The following is a 7,438-nucleotide window of genomic DNA, read 5'->3' as shown; positions in this document are numbered from 1 at the left end:
AAGTACAGTGAAAGGACAGGAAAGAGGAAGACAATACATCACTTTACCTTTTTTTCTTCTGTTGTTTAATCTTTTCTAATTTAACACACGAAGTGCACTGAATTGGTCCTTCTTTCTCTACTTTGAACCATCTTCTATTTCATCTGACAGGCATCTGGTTTCAGAATAGTTTGTTCTTCCAATCCTACTCTTGAGATGGGTATGAGCTCACATGCATAGTCTCACACTCCCCGTGTTTGCTTTGAGAGTCAGTTCTGAAATGAAGAGTGTCTTTGGACCTGCTTTCCTGATCTCTGGGTGAACCAGTGGTCACTCCCCAATAAAGGTATGTTTGTTTGTCATTGCAAATATAAACACTAAAATTCAGGGACACCTTGTTAGAAAGCCTATAGCCTCTGGGGATGTTTAGCTTACCACAATAAGTAAGATTTTTGCCTGACAATGATGAAGTTAATTTTAGCCCCTTGCTGTTTCCATAAAGCTACAGTTTAGGTTCTAAATCATGGGCTCTGTCTCAGCAGTCTCAATGAAAATCAAGAAGTACTTTATTTCCAGAGCTGAAGTAAAATTTACCACAATAGAATTACATACTGCAACTTTGTAGTCTATTATCATCTTTCTTACTCAGAGTGAAGTTAGACATTCCCAGCCTGTATTTATGATCAAGGATGCTTCAGAATAATGTATATAAATTGAGTTTTATTGATCATTGAACATCTGCTGGCACTTAAGTATGTGAAAACCTAAGCATGAACAAAAGCTTTGCAAGTTTGCATTTTTTGATGCTTATAAAATTATAATTTATAATCAAGTACACTATGTTATGTTTTCTTTATCACCTTCATAAAGATAAAGTAATGTAAGCAGGGGCTTGGATTACAAGACCATTACAAGATTGCAAAGACTCAGGGTTTTATGATTTATGGAAGAAAAATTCCATTATTTTTCCCTTAAATCTGACACAATTTAATAGCATTTTGCCTGCTGTGGTAGAGGGTCTGTGCCAAACTATGATTACCACAAACAGAATTGGAAGTGCTATAAAATAATATTTTTTTATTTTGCACCCATTGCCAAAGGTGGTGATCATGTCTTTGTCCATCTTCCTGATTATACTGTTTTCACCCATCCTTTCCAGCACCCACTAATATAGAACTTGTGCCAGTGCTGATGCAGATCCTTCTTAAAGTACATGCACTTCACACACAACTCCCATGGATGCCCAGATCATTCCATGTAAGCTTGAGCAAAGAGTCAGGAAGGGGGAAAATCTTGTACTGGAGAGAAACAAAGCAAGAGGGCATGCAACCCTTACAGGCGTGGCGTCAAGAAAAGCCTCAGCCTCAGGTGTGTGTCAGGAAATTATGCTCTTTTATGGAAATGTGGGTCATAGGAACTGAAAGCAACTCAAAAGAAAGAGCCTTTGTCTCATTTCCCAGAGTTACTAAACCTCTTTCATGTGGCCCAACCTTTTCTCTTTATTTCCAAAGTCAAACGTGAGCTAAGCCAAACATGCCAGCAGCATGTCCAGGTGTGGAAGCAGTTAAGTTGGCCCCTCTTGAGTTCACAGATCTGCTGCTCTGCTGGCATAAGTCTGACCAGCTCCAGGTTTGAGCAAGAGGACCCCCAAAGTTCCTGCTGAACACAAGTTTTGCTAGGTAAGGATTACCTAGAAATTCAGAGCATGTTGCAAGGTGCGACCACAAAGAGAATATCACAGTTTCATAGGGGTTTTGCGGTACCTGAAATGAAGAAGGCTTTATGTTCAAGAGAGATTTTGTAAGAAATGGTGGCCTATAATGAGTATCACACTTAGCTAGTTAAACCAGACTTTAAAATACTTGGATAAGATGATCTTTCATGGATAACAATTAAAAATCATTCATCCTTAAATCTTAGAATGTAAAATAACTGTGGAAACCTACTACATGCTGTTGCCCGTCTTTTTAATGAGAAAATCACCCTTTAATTGTCATCCTGACAACGCCAAGAAATTCCCAGGATGGAACCTCTCTTTCCTGCTCCCACATGTGTCCAGTGCCTAATCACTACTGCTCAGGAAGGAAATGCTGCAGACTGAGACAAGGAGGTTAAACACAGCATCTTGATTGCTGTCCAGCAAACTCGAACACCGAGGTTAGGGACTGTGCCACTGAGAGGTCTCACTAGAGGGCAGCCAATAAAACTTCTAGCAATGAAATTGCACAGGTTAAATGCCACTGGGTTTTTTTTGGTTTTTTGGTTTTGTTTTGTTTTGGTTTTTTTTTTTTCTTAGACCCTGGAGTGTGATGGGATATGAAATTTGGCCCCTTGCTGCCAGTAACTGTTTGTGCTGTGTTTGGTTTTCTTTCCATGTAGACTTGTAGAGGAGGATCTGCCCCCTGCTTTATCTCTATGGGACTCCTCAGGCCTGATGGATGTGGAACATCTTTGTGAAGCTTTAAAAAATCATGTAGGTGAGACAGCACTTGCTGCAGAGAAGGGTGATTGTGGCTATCCCTGCCCTCACTTCTTTCCCTTGACTCCTTAAGGGAAACATCACAACTTACAAGAAAATATGCATTGTGTGGTACATAGTGCACTCTGCGTTGCTTGCCATAAAATTGCTACAGAAGTAGTTACTGAGGTTCAAATGTACCATGACATTTATTTATTTCATCCTTGTAATGAACTGCAATCCTCTCTCACCTCTATTTTCATAAATGCTTCCCAGTACCTGTTCTATCCTGTAACACCAAAAAAAAAAAAAAAAAAAAAAGTAGTATGCTATATACTTTCCAGAGAAATACAAGAACAAGATCTCAAGAGCTTCCAAGATAAACACATTCTATGGATTCCACACATTCACCATGTAGTTTTTATTAGGCCAAAAATTTTTTTACAAGATTTTTTGTGGTTCTGAGCTGAGATACATTTTCTATCCCTATAGAAACATCTTTGTTTACTTGAGTATATATTGCACTGCTATGGGAAAAAAAAAACTAAAAAAAAAAAGCACATTTTCTCTAGTTTTCATGTACCAGGAACAATGACTATCAAAAATAGCCCTTTAAAGCATAATCTGTTTCAGAAATAAATACCACTTGATGTTAATAAAATGCATTCCTCTGGCTGTGACTACTAAGAACTCCGTTTGATGCAGAAGTTCATATTTTAAATAATTCTGATTTCCCTTAAGGTGACCAAATGTATATCAGAATCTACTGTAATGTCCTAAATCTGATTCTGTTTTAGGCTACGTACTCAAACTTCCCATTATCCTCAAATGAAAAATGGGCCAAAAAATGCTAAACTGCAGTTTGATAAGTAAAGTTCATCAGAAAAATCTTGTTGATGAAATTGAATTAATTGTAGAAGTTTCCATTTCCCATGAACACAGTAAACAATATTTGTTTTTTCAGTGCCAATTAATAAAGCTGAGCAAGCAATTACACACAAATCTGCTTTTCGTGGTTGTGTAACAGCTGCACTTAGTTTGAAATTTCACCAGATATATTAATAATCCAAACATAGTTAGCATTTTTTGCTCATGAGGGTAGCAACTTGAATCTTTGTTTCTTAATCAATTAGAATGCTCAGTTTTTTGTTGTGCATGTGTGTGTTGCACACACAGTTCATTCAAAATTGATTTTAAGGGTCTTGTAACATTGGCTCTGGTCCCTGTTTGGCTGATCCTATCTCATCCATCAGGAGAACAGCCTGAAGATACTATCAATCCAGTAGTTTGTGAAGTAGAAACAAATAACACATGATCAGAGATTTCATAAAATATTATATTGTTTTCCTCTTTCTCTTCACCCCACAGACTTTTCGCAAACCATCCCTCTTAGACCAGAAAATGGTAAGATATATTAGTTAGGAGAGGAATTTAATTCAGTTCTTACTCATTGCATTCACACAAAATAATTGAATGCACATGCAGGGTCTGGTTTTAAGGGATCCCGTCAGGCCTTTATCTGATTCACCTAAAGGTCTCTTTGATAATAGTGAATTGGCAATGAATTTCAAAAGCCTCTTTGCTACCTCACACCAAGCAGTTTTCCATTCAGATGAAGGACTGAGAGAGAGGCAGAGCTAAGATTGTTCATGGAATACATAGTGTGATACTTTGGGCACCTTTAAAAGATCTGGAAAAGCTGAGGTCAATAACATGTGGATTTTTGACATGTATTTGCAAATATTAAGGTTTTTATCAGCTGTATTATCACAGGGTATATGAGAGACTCTACCACATGTTTAGTGGAAAGCAGAATGTAAAGAACTGCTGCTTTGCATTTGGTTGCTTTTGTTCTTTAAAAGGCAAGGGTAGCGCAGAGCCTACCAAAGTGTCTCCAGCTGTGGCTGTGGCAGCAGCCCGGCAGGGCACCAGTGAGGAGTTGAAAACCCCAGCCGTCTGCCTGGCTCCATCCCTCAGCTGCACAGCCGTGCGGAGCTTACGGTTTGCTCTCAGGATTAGCCGGACCTACAGATTTGGGGATTTTTTTACAAATAATTATTGCCATAGTAACCTTGCACTCTGTGACCGTAGCAATAACAGTTGTAATTCATCATGTCCAGTTCCTCCTTCTCCCCTTTTCTTGACCTCGCCTCACTAAGGCATGACAATCCTCTGGGGAATGGCAGTACAGGCCAAGGGAATCCTCCCCAGTGTCCAAGGGCTGGAGTTAGAAATCAAACACAGTAGCCTTGACTACACAGCTCCACATCTGGAAACAGTGGTATGTGATCTCAGAGGAGGGGCCTTCCTGGCTTGTCTGGAGCTCCAGGTGACGCTACCTCCCAGCTCCCCTGCAGGAGGAGGAATGGCTCTTCGTTAAGCGTGTCATTAACTCGGAACACATGCTTCCCTGTATTTGAACCATATGGATGCATTTCATATTCTTATTATTTTTCATAGGGCTGAGACCACCATAAGTGCTTGCTCTGCATCTTTGCGTGTTTTAGTTTCCTGAAGCAATTTTCTCTTATGTTTCAGTTAAGTACAGGCTCCACCAAACACATTATTAATTACAGACGTGGGTTGCCTTATGCAGTATGATGTGTTCCCTCTGCACATTCACTTAAATGTCTGTTGTGAAACAGTCACACAGATACTGGCATTTTATCTATAAACTGCCTGAAATAGAAGCCTTTATAATTAAACATTGATTAAAGCTTAAATTCTGTGATGAAAATGCTCAGTTTTAGGAACAATGTTTTCCACACCCAGCAGGTGCTTCGTAACATACTAAAGACCTGTTCGTTTCATTGGGAATACTCACAAGCCTTTGTTTAAGCTTGCACTAAAGTACTTTGCTATGTCACAGTAAGTAAATAACTTATTGAAGAGCTATGGTAGGTGGTAAAATCCCAGTGACTGGGGTCCATCTTTATGTTTATGGAGTAGCCTGCTGAGTCCAACCAAGAACAGTGACATTTGGATTGACGTGACCAACTCACTGGTGCAGAAACCTTGGAATCCCTGAAAAATGCTTATTTTAAGCAAGTTCACCTTCCTGTTGGCTTTAAACAAATAATACACAGATGAAAGGGTGTGCAATTTGTTACTCATTCATTTATTGCAGTGTTTCAAACCACTGTTTTCAATAGTGGTCTGTATTACTTTTCAAATATCTGTGCTCATCTGAATTGCGAAAGTGATGGAAGAGTGACAACGCAGAATAAAGTCATAATAAGAGTAGTAATCAAACTCAAAAGCATAATGCTACTTTCAGGGGTGCCTAAGACCTTTCCTTTTTGCTAGTCTGCCACAATTACTCACTTATAATTCAGACAGAGTGTGTGTCAGTTGTTAATAATATTATTAACCAGTAATTCTTGAACAGACAGTGAAGAAAGATGTAAGCTGGTGAAGAATAAAGTTGAGGGAGGACTAAAGACAATTCAGACTCCTGACCACTTCTCACCATGCTAAGTCAAGTACATTGCACAGTGACTGCTCTCATCGGATTGATTTTTTTTCTCTGTTGGAATTATTGATATGAGATGCAAAGAAGTAAAGAATTTGGCCCAAGAGACCTTTAAAAGCCTGCCAGTCTAAAGCAATATGGGAGTCATCCTGTACTGTGACTACATCTTCACAGACCACTCTACTCTGACACAAACAGAGCTGCTGTCACAAATGCTGTCTGTAACAAAACAGATGTTTATCATTGATACACATTATAAAGCAATCCCAGATTATTGTTCGCTTACTAGCATTAGATTATTGCTACTAGGTTACAGTGCTGTGAGTGTCTCTGATGCAGAACAGCAAGCAAAACCTATGGAGCTGCCTCCCTCAAGTGCCTAAAATAAGTACCAAGTGTGAAGGTTTCTGAGATGTTCAGAGGAGTTGGAGGTGAAATTACACATTTAAGCTAGGGTCCTGCCCTTGCTCATCTTGATGGACAATTACATCCACCGATTAAACTGTGACTAGCCTTTTTACATCAGTGCCCACTCTGAGTGAGGACAGTCCCTCACATGCACATCCTGAACAGCTCTGTCCAAAAGCAAGAGTGGGTGTGGATAGAGTTGAACTTTACAGTGGAAGCTGGCTTCTGCCAAGGTGGATTTTAGATTTAAAAGAGTGATCTAGACACTGCCTTAATTATGCTCCTCTCCACCAGTACAGTAATTGGCACCACAAAGCTGATGCCCTGGTCTGATCACTCTTACACCAAGAAGAAAAGCAAGCCAGAATCTCCATGAATGCCAGGTATTACTAAAGTTGACCAGGTACCTGCAGTACCCAGCCAAACATAGAAATCATGCCTAAAAGACAGCAGGAAACCCCACTGTAATAAAACAGCAGCAGTGAGCAAGCTGCCTGCTGCCCAGACTCAGGGCTGTGCCAGCTGTTTCCCTCACCCCACCTCTCACATCCCCTTCTTCCAAGGGACCCTCTTAGCCTTTGCAACCCCATGCCAGTGGCCATGCTGAGGGAGAGTGTTTTCCAGGAGCTGTGCCTCTTGCTCACAGTGCTGCAGGGCTCCCCTGAACGTGCCAGAGGGAGCAGCATGGTGAGAAGGGAAGTGTCAATGACTGAAAATGGGACGTGGATGTCACACTTTCATTGTGTCAAAGACAGGCAAACCATCTGCAGGTGTGTCCCTGCTAGAGAACACATACCTACCTGGTTTTCTGCTCCCGTGTCCCAGCTGAAGAGCAAGAGAATGCATTCCCAATGAAAACCTCTGGCCAAAATCCTCCAGACTCCTTTGGAAGTCCCATCATTTCAGCAAGTCTGCTACGCTCATCACAAGATCAAGGTGCTGGCCTAGAGGACAGGGGCTGCAGTGAGGTGACACACATTTGCACAGCAGCAGGCAAATCTCAGAGGTGACTCTGGACTGCAGGGACAGAATGGAGACGTAGAACACTTTGTCTGGTGTCCTTCTGCCCCACATAGGAGGTGTTGTAGCAGGTCTAGGCAGGGTTTTCCCACTGGCAGCCT

General features: G+C 40.8%; 1 protein-coding gene across 1 annotated transcript in view; it reads left to right on the top strand.

Moving 5' to 3' along the window:
- Positions 1 to 7,438, top strand: part of SNX10 (sorting nexin 10) — a 211,480-nt gene that overhangs the window by 67,958 nt on the left and 136,084 nt on the right. The gene's annotated exons all lie outside the window — the stretch shown is intronic.

Source organism: Anomalospiza imberbis, chromosome 1, assembly GCF_031753505.1.
Source record: "Anomalospiza imberbis isolate Cuckoo-Finch-1a 21T00152 chromosome 1, ASM3175350v1, whole genome shotgun sequence".
In the NCBI taxonomy this organism is placed as follows: Eukaryota; Metazoa; Chordata; class Aves; order Passeriformes; family Viduidae; genus Anomalospiza; species Anomalospiza imberbis.
Note: the sequence above shows the minus strand (reverse complement) of the source record. Positions and strands in the feature narration are given on the sequence as shown.